Below are 17,221 nucleotides of genomic sequence, written 5' to 3'. Positions count from 1 at the left end.
GATGCGGGTTCAATCGCCAGGTCAGGAAGATCCCCTGGAGGAGGGCACAGCAACCCACTCCAGTATTCTTGCCTAAAGAATCCCTTGGACAAAGGAACCTGAGTTGCTACAGTCCACAGGGTCGCAAAGAATCAGACATGACTGAAGCGACTTAGCATGAACGCACGCATACACATGTATATCTATATGCAAACAGAAAGAGGGGCTCAAGCGACTGGGCATCTCACCCTCCTATCTGCTCTACTTTTGACAGAGTCTCCAAGTTCTTTCCTCACTGCTCAGCTGCCTCTTGTTTGTTTTCACTCGCCAAACTCAAGCAGCTACCCATTATGCTTTATTTGCTGCTGTGGAGACTTGCATAGATATTGTTAGGCTTCACTGAGGGTCTCTTCTGAGCATAAAGCTCATGAGTTTTAGTTTGAACTTGATAAAATCTACTTTGGACAACTGGAGGCTGGTTTTGCTTTTTTGTAATTTTCAGATGTGTTTCCTAATATAAAAACAAACAAACTCTAAAACTGCAAGTATGTGAAGTTTAACTGTAAGTGACTTTACAACAATCGTGTATTGTACTCTCGGTTCTCATCTCACACCTATCCACCCTTCGCAAACAGACTGCAGTCACCTTTGTGAAAGTGCTCAAAAACTCCGAAAAGTGTTTAAGACAGTGCTGGGTTAGGCTGACAACCATTGGGGCAGCAGGAGAGCAAAGAGGAGGATGGACAAGAACTCCTGGGTCTACACTCTGTCTCAATCAGGTTTCACGGGTCACTGAAACAGCCCCAAAGCTGGGATTAGCTAAAAAGGCATAGGTCAATGCAGCAATATTCTATTCCGACCTCTAGGGAGGTAAATATGGAGCCAAAGATGGAGAAGCTGTATACAGTCAGCAAAAACAAGACCAGGAGCTGACTGCGGCTCAGACCATGAACTCCTTATTGCCAAATTCAGACTTAAATTGAAGAAAGTAGGGGAAACCACTAGACCATTCAGGTATGACCTAAATCAAATCTCTTATGATTATACAGTGGAAGTGAGAAATAGATTTAAGGGCCTGGATCTGATAGACAGTGCCTGATGAACTATGGAATGAAGTTCGTGACATTGTCCAGGAGACAGGGATCAAGACCATCCCCATGGAAAAGAAATGCAAAAAAGCAAAATAGCTGTCTGGGGAGGCCTTACAAATAGCTGTGAAAAGAAGAGAAGCAAAAAGCAAAGGAGAAAAGGAAAGATATAAACATCTGAATGCAGAGTTCCAAAGAATAGTAAGAAGAGATAAGAAAGCCTTCTTCAGCGATCAATGCAAAGAAATAGAGGGAAACAACAGAATGGGAAAGACTAGAGATCTCTTCAAGAAAATCAGAGATACCAAAGGAACATTTCATGCAAAGATGGGCTCGATAAAGAACAGAAATGGTATGGACCTAACAGAAGCAGAAGATATTAAGAAGAGATGGCAAGAATACACAGAAGAACTGTATAAAAATGATCTTCACGACCCAGATAATCACGATGGTGTGATCACTCACCTAGAGCCAGACATCCTGGAATGTGAAGTCAAGTGGGCCTTAGAAAGCATCACTATGAACAAAGCTAGTGGAGGGAATGGAATTCCAGTTGAGCTATTCCAAATCCTGAAAGATGATGCTGTGAAAGTGCTGCACTCAATATGCCAGCAAATTTGGAAAACTCAGCAGTGGCCACAGGACTGGAAAAGGTCAGTTTTCATTCCAACCCCAAAGAAAGGCAATGCCAAAGAATGCTCAAACTACCACACAATTGCACTCCTCTCACACGCTAGTAAAGTAATGCTTAAAATTCTCTAAGCCAGGGTCAGCAATATGTGAACCGTGAACTTCCAGATGTTCAAGCTGGTTTTAGAAAAGGCAGAGGAACCAGAGAGCAAATTGCCAACATCCGCTGGATCATGGAAAAAGCAAGAGAGTTCCAGAAAAATATCTATTTCTGCTTTATTGACTATGCCAAAGCCTTTGACTGTGTGGATCACAATAAACTGTGGAAAATTCTGAAAGAGATGGGAATACCAGACCACCTGATCTGCTTCTTGAGAAATTTGTATGCAGGTCAGGAAGCAACAGTTAGAACTGGACATGGAACAACAGACTGGTTCCAAATAGGAAAAGGAGTACATCAAGGCTGTATATTGTCACCCTGCTTATTTAACTTATATGCAGAGTACATCATGAGAAACGCTGGGCTGGAAGAAGCACAAGCTGGAATCAAGTTTGCCGGGAGAAATATCAATAACCTCAGATATGCAGATGACACCACCCTTATGGCAGAAAGTGAAGAGGAACTAAAAAGCCTCTTGATGAAAGTGAAAGTAGAGAGTGAAAAAGTTGGCTTAAAGCTCAACATTCAGAAAACGAAGACCATGGCATCCGGTCCCATCACTTCATGGGAAATAGATGGGGAAACAGTGGAAACAGTGTCAGACTTTAGTTTTCTGGGCTCCAAAATCACTGCAGATGGTGATTGCAGCCATGAAATTAAAAGATGCTTCCTCCTTGGAAGGAAAGTTATGACCAACCTAGATAGCATATTCAAAAGCAGAGACATTACTTTGCCAACAAAGCTTCGTCTAGTCAAGGCTATGGTTTTTCCTGTGGTCATGTATGGATGTGAGAGCTGGATTGTGAAGAAGGCTGAGCGCCGAAGAATTGATGCTTTTGAACTGTGGTGTTGGAGAAGACTCTTGAGAGTCCCTTGGACTGCAAGGAGATCCAACCAGTCCATTCTGAAGGAGGTCAGCCCTGGGATTTCTTTGGAAGGAATGATGCTAAAGCTGAAACTCCAGTACTTTGGCCACCTCATGCGAAGAGTTGACTCATGGGAAAAGACTCTGATGCTGGGAGGGATTGGGGGCAGGAGGAGAAGGGGACGACAGAGGATGAGATGGCTGGCTGGCATCACTGACTCGATGGACATGAGTCTGAGTGAACTCCAAGAGTTGGTGATGGACAGGGAGGCCTGGCGTGCTGGGATTCATGGGGTCGCAAAGAGTCGGACACGACTGAGTGACTGATCTGATCTGAGGGAGGTAAAGCTTAAATCCCCAGGTGTTCATCCCACCTTTCCCGTCTCAGTGACCACCGGTGGGGAACCCCCAACTCTTCTTTGAGCCTATGAGACATCAGATCACACAAAATTTAGCCTGGAAATCCACATTTCTACCAAGTTCCCGAGGGATGCTGATGCTGCTGGTCTTGAGACCACACTTGAGAGGTCTGCTAATCCAGGTCAAGCCCTTATTTTAAAGATGAGACAGTGAGGGACCTGCAGGGTGAACCTGATGTGGCCAAACGCAGCACAGAGTAGATGTGAGGGAAGGAAGGATTCCAGTCCCTCTCACAATTCAGGGCGCTTCCCATCACAGAGCAGCTCATGCTGGTTTGAGGAAAGGTATTCCAAGAATGTCTTTATCTATAAACAAAGATCCTTGATGTCTTCTAACTTATGCAGCCTTTTAAAATTTCATCTACATTATCTCATTTGATTCTCATAACAATCTGATGAGGCAGCGAGAGTAAAAATTAACCTCCCTATTTTAGAGATTAGGAAGCAGAGAGGTAGAGTCATTATATGGTGTATCCAAAACCACAAAGTTAGTTAAGTGCTCTAACGGATCGGCTCCTTCGCATTCAAGGTGTTGTCTGGGGTCCAGCATGGACATCCCAGGAAGCTTGTTAGACTCTTGCAGAGAAACTTGCAGAATCTCAGGGTGCACCACAGGCCCACTGACTCTGAATCTGCAGTTTAACAATCTCCCCAGTTGATTTCATACACACATTAAAGTTTGAAAAGCCCTAGTATAGACAGGCCTAGAAATCAGGTCATCTAATTCCAAGATCGATGCCTTTTCTCCCCTTTTCTCTCCCTCTCTGAAAGTACTGGTCAGTGTTCTATTTTGACTTCTCTTCCAACAGAGCCTAATTAAGAAGCTAACTCTCACCAGGGAAAGGACACTTAACAGTGTTTGCCTTAAAAATATATATTATACCAGGTCAAATTACCTTTATTACCAGTCTTGGTAATTCCTCTGTAGTCATTTTCTTGACTGATGTATAGACCCCTATGAAATGAATCCTCTGAGAAGAAGATGGTAAAAAAACAAGACAGTGATCAATGGATTCCATTAGTTACAGTAGAATTCTACCCAGATGATCAAGATGCAATGCAACTACTCCAGGGTGGCTAAAATACTTTACCCAGGGAGTATACCACTTCTTTCCCACATTCTTCAACTATTAAGTTCAGGAAAGCACAAAACAGCTGCTCCTAAGGCACCTGGGAAAATAGCCACAATAAACGCAAGGCTTCTCACAACTGGAAGTATTTAAATACTGTTTTAATGGCCCAGGCAAGATGACAACTGCATTTCTTCACACACAGGAAGTGTTATACAGACCAATTTCTCTAATGACAGCAAAGAAACCCCTCTCGCGACACTCCGTCAACCAAGGATTAACTCAGTGGTTACTGTAAGACCACAGTTCTGAAACACGTATGTCAATTTTTCCCTTCAACTTTTCAAATCAATTATTTCAACTGAGATTCTTTGTGGAACAGAAACCAGACCGTGGATATAGTGTACCTGTGAAAAACTGTTTAATTCAGTGTGGCAAAATGTAAATGCACGTGATTTCTTTTAAAATATATCAATCCTAGGAACTGGGAGGAGTAAAAACACACGAGGGTGTTCGGGTTTTGTTTTTGTTTGTTTGGTCATTTCCGAGTGGTTCTGTGCAAACACACGATGAGTTAATCGGGGTGGTGAGATTCCAATCATTAAAATGAACACTGAGGGCGCAGATACACCCATTATAATCCCCGAGCAGGTCAGCGTAACTAACAACACCTCTGCAACGCGCAAACAATCATTTTAGAAAGATGCACTTCTCCTAAAAGGAAGCTTTCTCACCTAGTTGAAAAACAATGTGATGAATTAATAAAGCTGATCAAGTGATTTAACAGAATCCACAATCTTCATCTTATTATTTTCAAAGATTAAAAGGCTTTTCCACCAACAGCCAATTGTCTCCATTTGTCCAGGAACAATAAAATCTGATTGACTGTGATCTACCTACGCTGAGATAATTTGGCATAGGCCTATCTTTAATTCTCCTTGTGTTTCTTCCTCAAGATACACAAAGCTGTTAGTGGTTTATCCCTCTGAAACCTGAGGGCTCATGTAAATAACTTTTAACAGTGAGATCGCACATAACCATTTACAGAGCAGTGTGGCATAATGCAATTCAAAGTTGTTCTTGATTTAAAATGTTTCAAGTCCAACTACAGTGTCAGCCTGCCCAGAGAAATCTCTTATAAAAGTTTTCACACTCTGTTGGGTTAAGAGACAGTGGGTATTAATCCTATGGCTTCTACGCCAAGCTTCCTTTTTGTGGTCAGCAGAGAAGCTCTGTGGTTGGTCTGAAGGAGTCCAAAGTCTTTTTTCTGTGTTAAAACAAGGGAAAGTGGGCCGGTTACAGAGTAAAAGAAAAACCACAGCCAGCTCACTCTGCTGTAGCTTTTCCCTTAAATGTGGCCTAGAGCAAATCTGCTTTCCAAAAAAAGGTTTAATTTAAACCATACACAGTGCTGCAGGCTGCCACGTTTCCAAACTCAACATTCCTTTTTAATCTATGCACTTCAGAACCAACATACTCTGTTTCCAATGGTACTCAGACGAGCTTTAATAAATAAAATATCACTGCCCATCCATTACTTAATTTGATAATAATATGCCCTCCCCCCCATTGACATTATTCTAAGTGCTTATTCGAGTGTGTTGAACTGCTATAAACATCACCTCTGAAAAATCGGCTCTGTTCTCTTTGTGAAGGGAAGGAAAAGGGAATTACTAAGTGAGAGAACTTACAAATGATAGCAAGTGGTCCAGAGCTTCAGAAAACCACCACTCTGTGAAGAGGTAGCATATGCCAAAAACAGCTTATTATCTTTACGTTTAAAAAAAAAAAAAACTAGAACAAAAAGTACATATTTATCCCTTAGCAATGACACTAGATCTGTGCTGTTATTCAAAATATCACTAGGAAAGACCACAGTCTCCCTAGCTCAGGACGACCAAACAGCCACATGACCAATACAGGTCTCTTTGGCCATTGGTGTAGCTGGTGCCGATCACCACGCTGGCCAGAGTGAACAGAATGAATAGCCCACAGTTGGGGCGCTTTAATTTTTTGCCTAAGTGTATTCACTTGTATGTTCATTAAGAACTCCAACCCCAGCGGGAAGCCCAGCCCATGGTTTTCTATGTGAGTTGCCATGCTCTATTACACATGACACTTGTCAATTAAAGAGGAAGCCCTTTTAAAGCAAACTGAAGTTAAGCTGGTACTTTCTTCAACATCTGACTTACCGCTGCTGTTATCGTCCAAAAGGAAGTTTGTTTTAGAACAATGATAGCAGTAGTAATCCTCCTATTTCAGCAGTGAGGGATTTAAACACATTCAGGGCACTGGGGACCAGTCAAAAGGTTTCTTTCAGCAGAACTATGTATTTTCAGTAGTAAAAGGAAGGTCGTGCCGATGGGATAACTGCCAAGACTGGACAATTTTTCAGCCTCCCAGTTTGGAGGATATCATTTTAAACTACCAGGTATAATACAAATGTGGCACAATGGATCAATGCAATGAATTCTCTCTAGTCAGTAAAACGCTCTCCCAAATAATGGAATCCATTAATAATGATTACTGCCCCCATGCCTTTGCCACAGAAGTAATGCCCAATGCTACATCTCAATGGCCTCTAATAAATACATACAATTCCCACAATAAGAACATAATCATAACATGCCAAATGAGTGCAGATTCCAGGGAGAGTACAAATTAAAAAGCCATTAGGTAGGATAGTCCCTGTTCAAAACCTATCTTACCTTGTAAAATACACTTTCCTTATCTGTAGAATGGGGCTTAGAGGAGATGATGGCTTAGGTCCCTTCCAGCTCTGTCAGTCCATGAGGGCTTAAAGTTTTCTCAAGGGTTTTAAATCTTAATGCACTCACTTTAGGACTCTCACCAGCACACCAACAATAATTAATGCTAATAAGGGTCCATGAAACTCCTACAATGAAACTTTAATTTGGATTGATCTGGAGGGAGAAGAAAATGTAATAGAGAAGATTTCAGCCTTAGACTTTTAAAGTTAAACATCATTTGTTTCCTGAAAACACTGAAAGCCACACACCTAAAACAGGACAGCTGAAACATACGATTTCCTGGAAATGTAGGCAGGTGACCCAGCACGCGTGAACACATTTAAGAAAGCATCATCTTTAGGGACTTCCCCAGTAGTCCAGTGGTTAAGACTCCAGGCTCCCAATGCAGGGGACTGGGGTTCAATTCCTGGTCAGGTAACTAGACCCCTGTATGATGCAATTAAAAAAAAAATAAGTAGAAGATGTTGCTATGATTAAAACCCTACATGCTGCAACTAAGACCTGGTGCAGCCAAATTATTAAAAAAGCATAACTTCAACCTGTTTAAAAAAAAAAACTGAAAGCTCAGAAACATATTTCAATTACGTCTTAGCATAATGATAATTAGCATTATTTATCCTGTGACCAACAGGATAAATCCTTTGTGTGAACCGCTCTCATTTACTCCTCACAACAAGCTATCCCCATTTTACACGTGAAGAGACTGAGGCTGATGAACTGTTACGTAACCTCTCCAAAGTGAGAATGGATAAGGAACCAAGACAGAACTACACGTAAATTAGTGGAACTCCAGAGCCTAAGCTCTTAGCCACAATGCAGACACCACCTCCTCTTAGTAATAGTATCCACATGATGATCTGTTTACACCCGGTTGCTACCTTCAAAAGCCCCTTATTTTTGTGAGATGTTGACAACTTCAAGCACCAAAGGTCAAACCTCAAGACTGGTTTTTATGCAGGTTACTGCGATAGATCTTTAATTTGCTCTATTTAAATATGTGCTTTTAAATTCTCAACCTTCAATATCCAACAGTGCTCAGCTGAGATGAAAGAAAGGCTTCTCCTTAGCTTGGGAGTCAAGTGTCAAACTGTCTCCCTCTCTTGCTGACAAATCTTCCAAAATGCTCTTGACTAAAGAGAGAAAATGCAAATGAGGGCGTTTGGGTAAACTCGTATTAGGACGCTCTTTTCCTCTTACGGAAAATAAAAACCAGGTTTTATAGAGACTTCTCTAGGCTGACCTGTAGTGAGACAATTAAGATGTGGCTGCATATGGAGACAAACAAGTTACTCGAAGCTCCGAGGACAACAGTAGCCCAGAAACTCATAGAAGAAAAAGCCAAGTGCTCAGGACTCACCCGCGGACCCTTGGGTGTTTAAAATGGCAGGAAGGCTTAAGAGCTATTTTTAGTATATCAAAACCTCGAAGAGAAACTATATACTTATCCACAAAACAACTGCACAAGCTTGCTAAAACATCATCCAATTCATCACATGAAAACTATTTCATACTCTCCACTCCTTTGTATCTGCGTGCTCAGTTACAGATGTCCATCTGCTTTAAAAATGGGAAAGCAAATTAATTGTTAACCAATGCAGTCTGTCTGGAAAACAGAAGTTTTCCAAAATGAAACAAAAAGTAGTATTTGAGGTTCTTGTTGATAAAAAGAAGTTAGAGAAGTAAAATTACAGTCAAAGGCATCCTCAGCGCCCCTGCATCTCAGATTTCGAACCTCACTGTAACAACAAAAGATCACATTATAACTTTGTAACTACAAGGAATCTTAAACACTTACAGACCTAGCAGGCAGGTTAGAGCAGGCTGTTGATACAGGGTAATACAACAGGGAATCGGTGGAGATTATGGCAAATTAGAAACACCAGATTTCACCTAAAGGCATTCAGATTCAAGTGTCTGAAAACTGGGCTGGCACCATTCAACTCACAGAACACTGATTTACCAGCCCTGAACGCAATGCACCCATTTCACCGATCAGAAAACTTGTTTTCGGAGAAGCCAAGCGACTTGCCTAAATTCACTGCTTGAATCTACTCCCCGCCCTGATCAACTGTGTCAGGACTGGAGGGAAGTTTCCTGATTCCCATCCTTCGAGGCAGTTACTGAACAAACCCAGCTCATCCAGCGAGGCTCTCTGATAAACAGGCTAGAAAGACCAATGACTTTAAGATCACCCTGCACTCACTCTCCGTAGAGGATGAGACAGACCAGGAAACAAACGTGACAATATAGAACAAACGGGACAACAGTGCTCTGTTCTTATCAACTGCAAACGAGAATACAGAGAAGGGGAACAGTAGCCACTTGAGAGGGTGCCGCACTCAAGTTTTAAAGAGTTCGATCTTAGCAGATACAGACTACTATGACATAATGTTCCTGAGCTTTATTATTTATATCTTTGAAGAAACATATTCCACAAAATGGAGGGGGAAAACAAGGTCTCAAATCATGATACTCATGGAAAGTCTTAGCCCAAGAAAACTTTAATGGTCTAGTTATAAATCTTCCAAAATGAGAATTTCTAATAGAAATACTGACAGACCTTTAATTATGGCAGCACTATGGGGCTTTGTATAAGAAAGCCCACATATTTTCAGTTTAGGTCATTATTTATAGGATGCCTTGCAAAGGATTTTATTTACAAGTGCCTGCCTGAATCAATGGAGTAAAGTTTTACACAGGAAAGGAAGTGCAAAGTACACTGTTTGAAAAAGCAGGGATTTACCTCCTGGGGTTCAGGAGGCCCAGGGACCAGGGGCTTCAGGCAGTGAATGATGATTTGACTCCTCCAGTTTGTATAAAAGGTTGAAGTTCAGTCTGGCGCAGTGCAGCATTCCACAAGACCTGCTGCCTCTTTGAGCAGGCGATTAATCTCATGATCGATAGACCATATGATTAGGCACTAATAGCTGATGGGAGGAGAGAATAAACAACCATAAATTTGCTTTGTACCGAGTAATCCGAGTGTAAGCAGGGTCATTTAATGGCCACATTGGGTCATGTTACCTAAGGGGCCATATGAAATAAAAATGCAAGAAGATCCTTACACTTTTTAAGATCTTCTATTGTTATCTCAGGGGATTAACCAGGGTGGGGGCTCTGAGCAACACCTTATCAGTTTTGTACTCCTGGTGACAGATGCGAAGGTTTCCGTGTGCTGAGCGTGAAGGGCTGATTACAGAAAGAATAATGGAAAAGTCCCATTGTTGAAATAACTCCTCTCTAAGCACCATTGTCAACCATCCCTGGTATAACGTGAGTGGCCCTGGGTGGTCTGTCTCGTAACTCCGTGAAACAGCAGAATCCGAGCAGAGAGAACAAACTAAAGAAAAGCAATACTCAGGATCCAGAGAGGGACCGTCTGTGACTCTCAGTCAAGGCAGTTGCTGGACTGTTAATTTCGCCTTTGCATGCAGATCACTGCTCCGAGTTCCAGGGTTGTTTCTCAGGGTGTCATGAACTTCCAGTATTGGGAATGGTTACGAGACATAAAAGCGGGGATCCACCAGGTCATAAATCTCATTCTTTCTTTTCTCCTTTTCCCTGGCTTCTTCCCTTTCTAAGACACTGACCTCCTCCATCAGCCCCGTGAAAGAAAGAAATCAATCAACCCGAGCCGAAAATGAAAACCCGAATCTTCACTATGCACTGGAAGGTTTTTCCTTTTCTGTGCCAAAATTCACAAAATTTTGCAAAATGTCAGTTCCCTCTTACGTAAGTCCTTCTCTCTACCCTACCCTGAGCCCTGAGAAGCAAAAAGCCCTGAAGTTCTTACTTATCAATGACCAGGCAGGAGGAAGGAAAATACTTTGTTAGCCTAAAAGGAAGATGCCAGAGAAAGTAATTGTTGGACAAAAAAGAACATCAACTGGTTCTGCACTGCGTTCTCAGTCCCACAGCAAACTACACAAATCTTTTCTTTGAAAACTATCTGGGAAACAAACCCCTCCAATCACCCTCTCCACTTGTGAATTGTTCCTCCCAGCCCCCCCCATTCTCCTCAACCCCTCCTCCCGGGACCTACTAATATGGCCTTTGTTAATTTCCAAGCCTTTAGGGAACAACTGTTCACAATCCTTCTTTCCAGTCTAATTGTTCCATACCGCTGATAGCTCTTGAGCCCACAGAAGAGTATTCGATCAGCTCTTCGAGAAGAAAGCAGGCGCTTCAGACACCCTGGGATTTGTTGGGGGAATTGCTGTTGTTGTTGTTCCTAGGAAGCTGGGAAATTCATGCCCCATTCAAAGACAAGCATTATCAGTACCCCGAAGAAGTCCAGTGGCATAAGCAGTTGCTACAGCCCAGCCAGATGAGAATTTTTAAAATTTATCCTGAAGATCCCTTCTTGGCTTTAGGTTTATTCAAAGTGTTTCCACTCACAGAATTTCTCAGCTGGAAGACTTTGGGGCCAGATACTCTGGATCATAGAAGGATTCCTCAAAATGTTAAAATCACAAAGGACACTCCAACATCCAGCCATTTCTCTGCTGACACTTTTTGGAACAATAACACCAGCCCAGCTGGGGCCACCCATGCCAACTCCTGGTCAGGAAGAAGCACCTGCCTGGAAAGGAGACACATGAGAGGGCAGGGATAATTGTCTGCTCGGCTCCCAGGGAGGAGATGAAGGGCACAGCATAAGAGGGAGCCCGCAGAGGGCACGGAGCTGAGCCCCAGGGAACACAGGTCAGCGCTCGTGCCCTGACGCCCCCAGTCCCCTCGCATCCATATTTTTCAAGTTCTTCCCTAGCTGCTGCTGCTGAGTCGCTTCAGTCGTGTCCGACTCTGTGCAACCCCATAGACGGCAGCCCGACAGGCTCCCCTCTCCCTGGAATTCTCCAGGCAAGAACACTGGAGTGGGTTGCCATTTCCTTCTTCAATGCATGAAAGTGAAAAGTGAAAGTGAAGTCACTCAGTCGTGTCCTACTCTTAGCGACCCCATGGACTGCAGCCCACCAAGCTCTTCCATCCATGGGACTTTCCAGGCAAGAGTACTGGAGTGGGGTGCTACTGCCTTCTCTGTCTTCCTTAGCAACTAGTACCAATGTTTAGCCATCTCTGAAACACCCAGAATATAAGGAAGACACTGTCAGTTCCCTTCTTAAACCAACCTGAATTCTCCCTGGAGGAAAAAAAAAGAAAATCTCCATCACACACATACAGAGAATAGCTAAATCTAACCCAGTTGTCCCACCCTGATCCTGTGTGTGTGTGTGTGTGTGCATGTGCGCATGCACGTGTGCTCAGTCATGTCCAACTCTTTGTGACCCCATGGACTATAGCCCACCAGGCTCCTCTGTCTGTGGGATTCTCCAAGCAAAAATAATGGAGTGGGTTGCCATTTCCTCTTCTAGGGGAATCTTCCTGACCCAGGGATTGAATCCACATCTCTCGTGCCTCCTGTATCAGCAGGGGGATTCTTTACTACTGGGCCATCTGGGAAGCCCTAATCTTGTCACCACTGAAACTCTGGAGGGCCTGTAGCCAACCTGGTTTACAGCAGTAACAGCAGTCTTAATATTTACTATTTACTGAAAATCAAACACAGTCTGGGACACTTACAAAATCATTTCTACTTGTCAAACAGCCCTGTAGAGTTAATATGGTTCATCACCTGGACTTTATAAAACAGAAAAAACAGAGATGAAGAAACTCAGAGAGGTTAAACAACTTGCCGAAAGTCACACAGCCCGTCAGCAGCAGATCCAAGATTTGAATCACACCTATTTGTCACGAAAGCTGATTAGTTTCCCAAGAGATTATGCTGTTTTCCCCACTGGCTTAAGAATATAAGAATGAGATTGCCCTATAGCTCTCAGGAATTAGTTGGTACCAGTACCAACAGCTGGCCCTTCTGGTTTACATTTTCCTGAGCATGAAAGCAATACAGCCTTAACACCATTCCCATGGATACCAGAGTCTCATATCACTAAGGCAATCAGAAACTAGATGAGTCAGTTTTAGCAAAAACATTAAGTATAGGCTGAGGTTAGGACTATGTGCATAAAAAGCAGCAGAATGGAAGAGACTCTCTAAAGATTTTTTTTTTTTTAATCTTAACATAAAGCCCAAAGAGAAAAAAGTAACTTGATTTATTTATTCTTCCACCCTCAGCTAATGTTGGCTGAGCATCTACTAAACTTTTCTAGATTTCATTAGAAAGGGAATGCTTCAGTTTCTCAACTTCTTTCTGCCGACTGAGACCCTTCAGTACAGGTAATTCATCGACCCTTCTCCTTCATCGTCCATTCTATCCTGATGCTCTGTAGACACAATAGAGCCTGCTGCTAACTTGACGACTTCTGTTCTGTTATCCTAGTCACGTTTTAGCCATTCTGAAATGGAAAGCACCAATAAAGTAGAGTTTGGGAGATACAATCCAAATGATTCCAGCCCCTGCCAATGCTTCACACTCTACTGAAAAGAAGGCCCAGACACAGATCTCAACAGTTCCACTAGTCAGCAGCTTCCTGTTGGTATCCAAAGGTTCACAGAGGTATGAAAAATGAAGCAGGCCTTCTTCACTCAGATACCAGCAGAGACGCCTCCTAAGTCTTCTAGAAGGCGCTAAATCATAAAGCTTCAGCAGGAATTCGTCAGACTAAGGGGCTAGGGAGGGTGTAGTCAGAGGCAGAGGGAATGAACAGCACAGAGTTCCAAAGGCAAGAAAGAATGTGAGCTATTTAGCAAGCTACCAATAGTGTACTATGGCCAGAAGGTGGGAGGGGGTAGGAGGGCTAGAGGTAAGCAGAGGCCAGTGTTTCTAAGGGGCCTTGCCGCAGCGACCACTGCTTCATTCTCCTATTCATGTCACAAATGCTACTGAGCGCCTACGATGTAGCAGGCGTGATGCCAGACCCTGGAGATACCGAGGTGGGTTAGCGAAGTTTCAGGACACCTGTCACCACCACTCAAGAATGAGCTGCACCTGATGCAGGTTAGTGTTTACCGTGTGATGCAAACTGGAAACACAAGAAAACACCCCTAGCTTTTCCTAATCCACCTACGAAATTAAACTATCCACACCTGCAGGGAAGGACTCCTTTGCACTGGTTTACAATGAACATTAGCCAAGCCCCCTAGGATAATGCTGGACTTTTGCCCGCTCATCAATATTAACTGTGGCATATATAGATCCAACCCTGTGTTCTCCCATTTCTCCAATTTCAGCCCTCACACCAAGGTACATTCTTAATCCAGCTGAAATTTCAGGGCACACACTTCAGTGCAGCTGGGACCATAAAAATTCACATGGTATCATTAAGCACCACTAGGTGGAAAAAAAAAATGAAAATTACATGCTTTCCAGAAAGCCCAAGGTCCACTTACAAAGAAAAAAAAAAAAAAATCAGCCTGGATACTGTAAAAGAAGGCAAAATGATCTTCCAACCACAACCCTATAGGACTCAAAGATTTTTCTACACAGAAAGATACTCCTTTTGAAAACTGACATAAAATATCTCTGTCACCAGAAGTCTGACTCCATGAAGCTAATCCTAAAAGTGACCAGGCCACAGTTCTTTGGTGACTGAGACTAATTTTAGAACTTTAAGATTCACTCAGTCTTTCACCATTATTTATATCATTATTTCCAAATATTCAGAACCTACCTTGTTTCTGAATATTTGGAAATACGGATTTAAGGATTCCCAGGTAGTGCCAGTGGTAAAGAATTCGCCTGCCAATGCAGGAGACATGAGAGATGTCAGTTCGGATGATCCCTGGGTTGGGAAGCTGCCCTGGAGGAGGAAATGCCAACAACCTACTCCAGTATTCTTGCCTAGAAAATGTCAGAGGAACCAGGCAGGCTACAGTCCATGAAGTTGAAAAGAGTTGGACACAATTGAGTGACTGAGCATGCACATGCATGGCGACACAGGATTACATTCACCTGCAAAGAAGCACCCCCAAGACCCATGAACTCAAGACTCAGGTGTCTTAATGATGTGACATACAATTTAGACATGTCACAGGATGTCAGTCCGTCCAGAGCCCAGACTGGCCACACTCTATCTTCCAACTTCTAGTGAAGAGCCTGTTAAATGGAATTAAGTAACACTCACTGAAAACAATTTTTTTTAATGTATGAGAGTGGAAAATCTCCAATCATTTTTAGAAACTTTTAACAAACAAGTATCTTCCGTGTGTCCAGCACACACAATACCTTCCTGTAAAGAGCACACCATTTAGGGGAAGGAGAGAGGATGAGGGGCAGTGGGCTGCAAGTAAACCCACAAAGTCACAACAGGAAGACGTGGTCCCGCAGGCACACACAGGGTATCAGGGAATCACAAATGAAGAGCACCAGATAAGCCCAGGAAGGTTTCCTGGGGGAGGGGCTTTTGAGTTGAGTCTTAAGGAGGTTTTCAGGTAGTAAAACAAGTATAATCCACCCTGCCAGGTTAGCAACATTTGCATTTTAGAGCATGCTCTGTTGGATTGGGTTCCATAGAACAGAAGAGTCAACTCAACAAAACTGATTTATTTGCCAATGAGGGACTCTGGACTTCCTGATAGGGTGTGGATGGCTGAATGACTGCCCCCCACCCCGCAACTGCACCTTTAAATGGCTACATCCTAATTCCAGATCCTGTGACTGTGGCAAAAGGTGATCCAGTTTAGGATTTGGAAGTAGAGAGGTTATCCTGAATCATCCAGGAAGGCCCAATGATGTAATCACAAGGTTCCTTACAGGAGAAAGGCAGGACGACAAAGACCTGGGAGAAAGAGGCAGAGACTGGAGTGATGCAGAAATGAGCCAAAGATACCAAACCAGCCTCTATAAGCTGGAAGAGGCAAGGAAGGGTCTCCCCCGGAACCTCCTGGATGGACCAGCCCTGTTGACACCAGACTGGGTTTTCGACTCCCCAGCTCCAAAATTGTAAGAACATAAATTTGTGTTGTTTTAAACCATTAGGTTGTGATAATTGGTTACAGCAGGAATAGGAAACAAGCACAGGGCTTGCAGTAATAGCAAGAAGAGATGAATTCCATCAGCACTGACTTTACACCACAAATCCAAGCACCTTGATGGGCCAGAGAAACAATGACAGTGACACTAACCGTAACTCCACACACAAAACAGGAGCAAAACACTACAAATGGCTCAACGTGCTTACATAACTCAGAGTGAGCAGTCATCAAATATCCAGGGAATTCACATCTGAGTGCCCCTGCCGTGGCCAGCGCACCCCAAGGCTCAGACTCCACAAAACTCACTGCTCCAGAGGCACCTACACGCGGTCCCTTATGTGAAAAAGTAACTGGAGGGCAGGGATTTCGTTCTGTTTCTTCACCACTCTATCCCCAGCACTAGAACAATGCTTGGCACATAGTAGGTGTTCATTAACATTTAGTGAACTAATGAAAGCCTGGAGATAAAAGATAATCTATTTGTGAATAACAAGCAAGTCTCTGGCGGATAATGTTTCTACTGCAAGGTTATCTGATTGGCCAGACTCTGCAGATTTTGAGAAAACATCCTCCTAATTGCACTTCTGGTTTTAGCCATATAGTGTAACATGTAATAAAAAGGGCAAAACAAAAATTCGGAAAGTCAGTGAAAGCAGGTTATGTGGCAGTGTGTTAGCTCCGTGTTCCTACCATGCTTGAGGGAAGCATTAATTTCCTTGAGGGTTTTTCTTCTTGGCTTAGTGCTGAAATGGCACAAAACAGGCAGAGGTTTGATTCGCTTAGATTTACTATTAATGCCATCAGCATTTCAAGAATAAAATATCTACAAGCAGAAATGGAAGCCCCTTAATTAAATGAACTTTTATAGGCATGTGAAATACCCCAAAGTTAAGGGCCGGAGGGGCAGGCAACGTGACACAGACCAACAAGGATCAAGTAACAGCAGCAGCAAAACAGGGGCTTCCCTGGTAGCTCAGCTGGTAAAGAATCCGCCTGCAGCTCAGGAGACCCTGGTTTGATTCCTGGGTTGGGAAGATCCGCTGAAGAAGAGATAGGCTACCTACTCCAGTATTCTTGGGGTTCCCTGGTGACTCAGATGGTAAAGAATCTGCCTGCAATGCAGGAGACCTGGGTTTAATCCCTAGGTTGGGAAGATCCCCTGGAGGAGGGTATAGCAACCCATTCCAGTATTCTTGCCTGGAGAACCCCCCTGGACAGAGGAGCCTGGCGGGCTGCAGTCCATGGGGTAGCAAAGAGTTGGACATGACTGAGCAACTAAGCAGAGCACAGCACAGCAGCTAAACAGAG

General features: G+C 43.2%; 1 protein-coding gene and 1 long non-coding RNA gene across 14 annotated transcripts in view; one reads left to right on the top strand and one right to left on the bottom strand.

Moving 5' to 3' along the window:
- Positions 1–17,221, bottom strand: part of NFIA (nuclear factor I A) — a 408,138-nt gene that overhangs the window by 320,214 nt on the left and 70,703 nt on the right. For 3 of the 12 annotated variants that reach the window (XM_086390290.1, XM_086390291.1, XM_086390292.1), the window contains exon 1: positions 1–368. This exon is cut by the window's left edge and continues 19,439 nt beyond it. The exons of the other annotated variants lie outside the window; for them this stretch is intronic. The gene's annotated coding sequence lies outside the window, so the exon portion shown is untranslated. Of the gene's footprint in view, positions 369–17,221 lie in introns of those variants that run through there. 12 annotated transcript variants of the gene reach the window in all.
- Positions 278–17,221, top strand: part of LOC147375483 (uncharacterized) — a 19,570-nt gene continuing 2,626 nt past the window's right edge. The window contains exon 1 of one of the 2 annotated variants that reach the window (XR_015160162.1): positions 278–15,881. This is a non-coding gene — a long non-coding RNA (uncharacterized LOC147375483). The other variant, XR_015160161.1, reaches the window with a different exon arrangement.

The sequence above is a fragment of the Bos grunniens genome, chromosome 3 (assembly GCF_055505025.1).
Source record: "Bos grunniens cultivar Pamir isolate PY7600 chromosome 3, Bosgru_T2T1.0, whole genome shotgun sequence".
Lineage (NCBI taxonomy): Eukaryota > Metazoa > Chordata > Mammalia > Artiodactyla > Bovidae > Bos > Bos grunniens.
The sequence above is the reverse complement of the archived record's forward strand: the minus strand, read 5'-3'. Positions and strand labels throughout refer to the sequence as shown.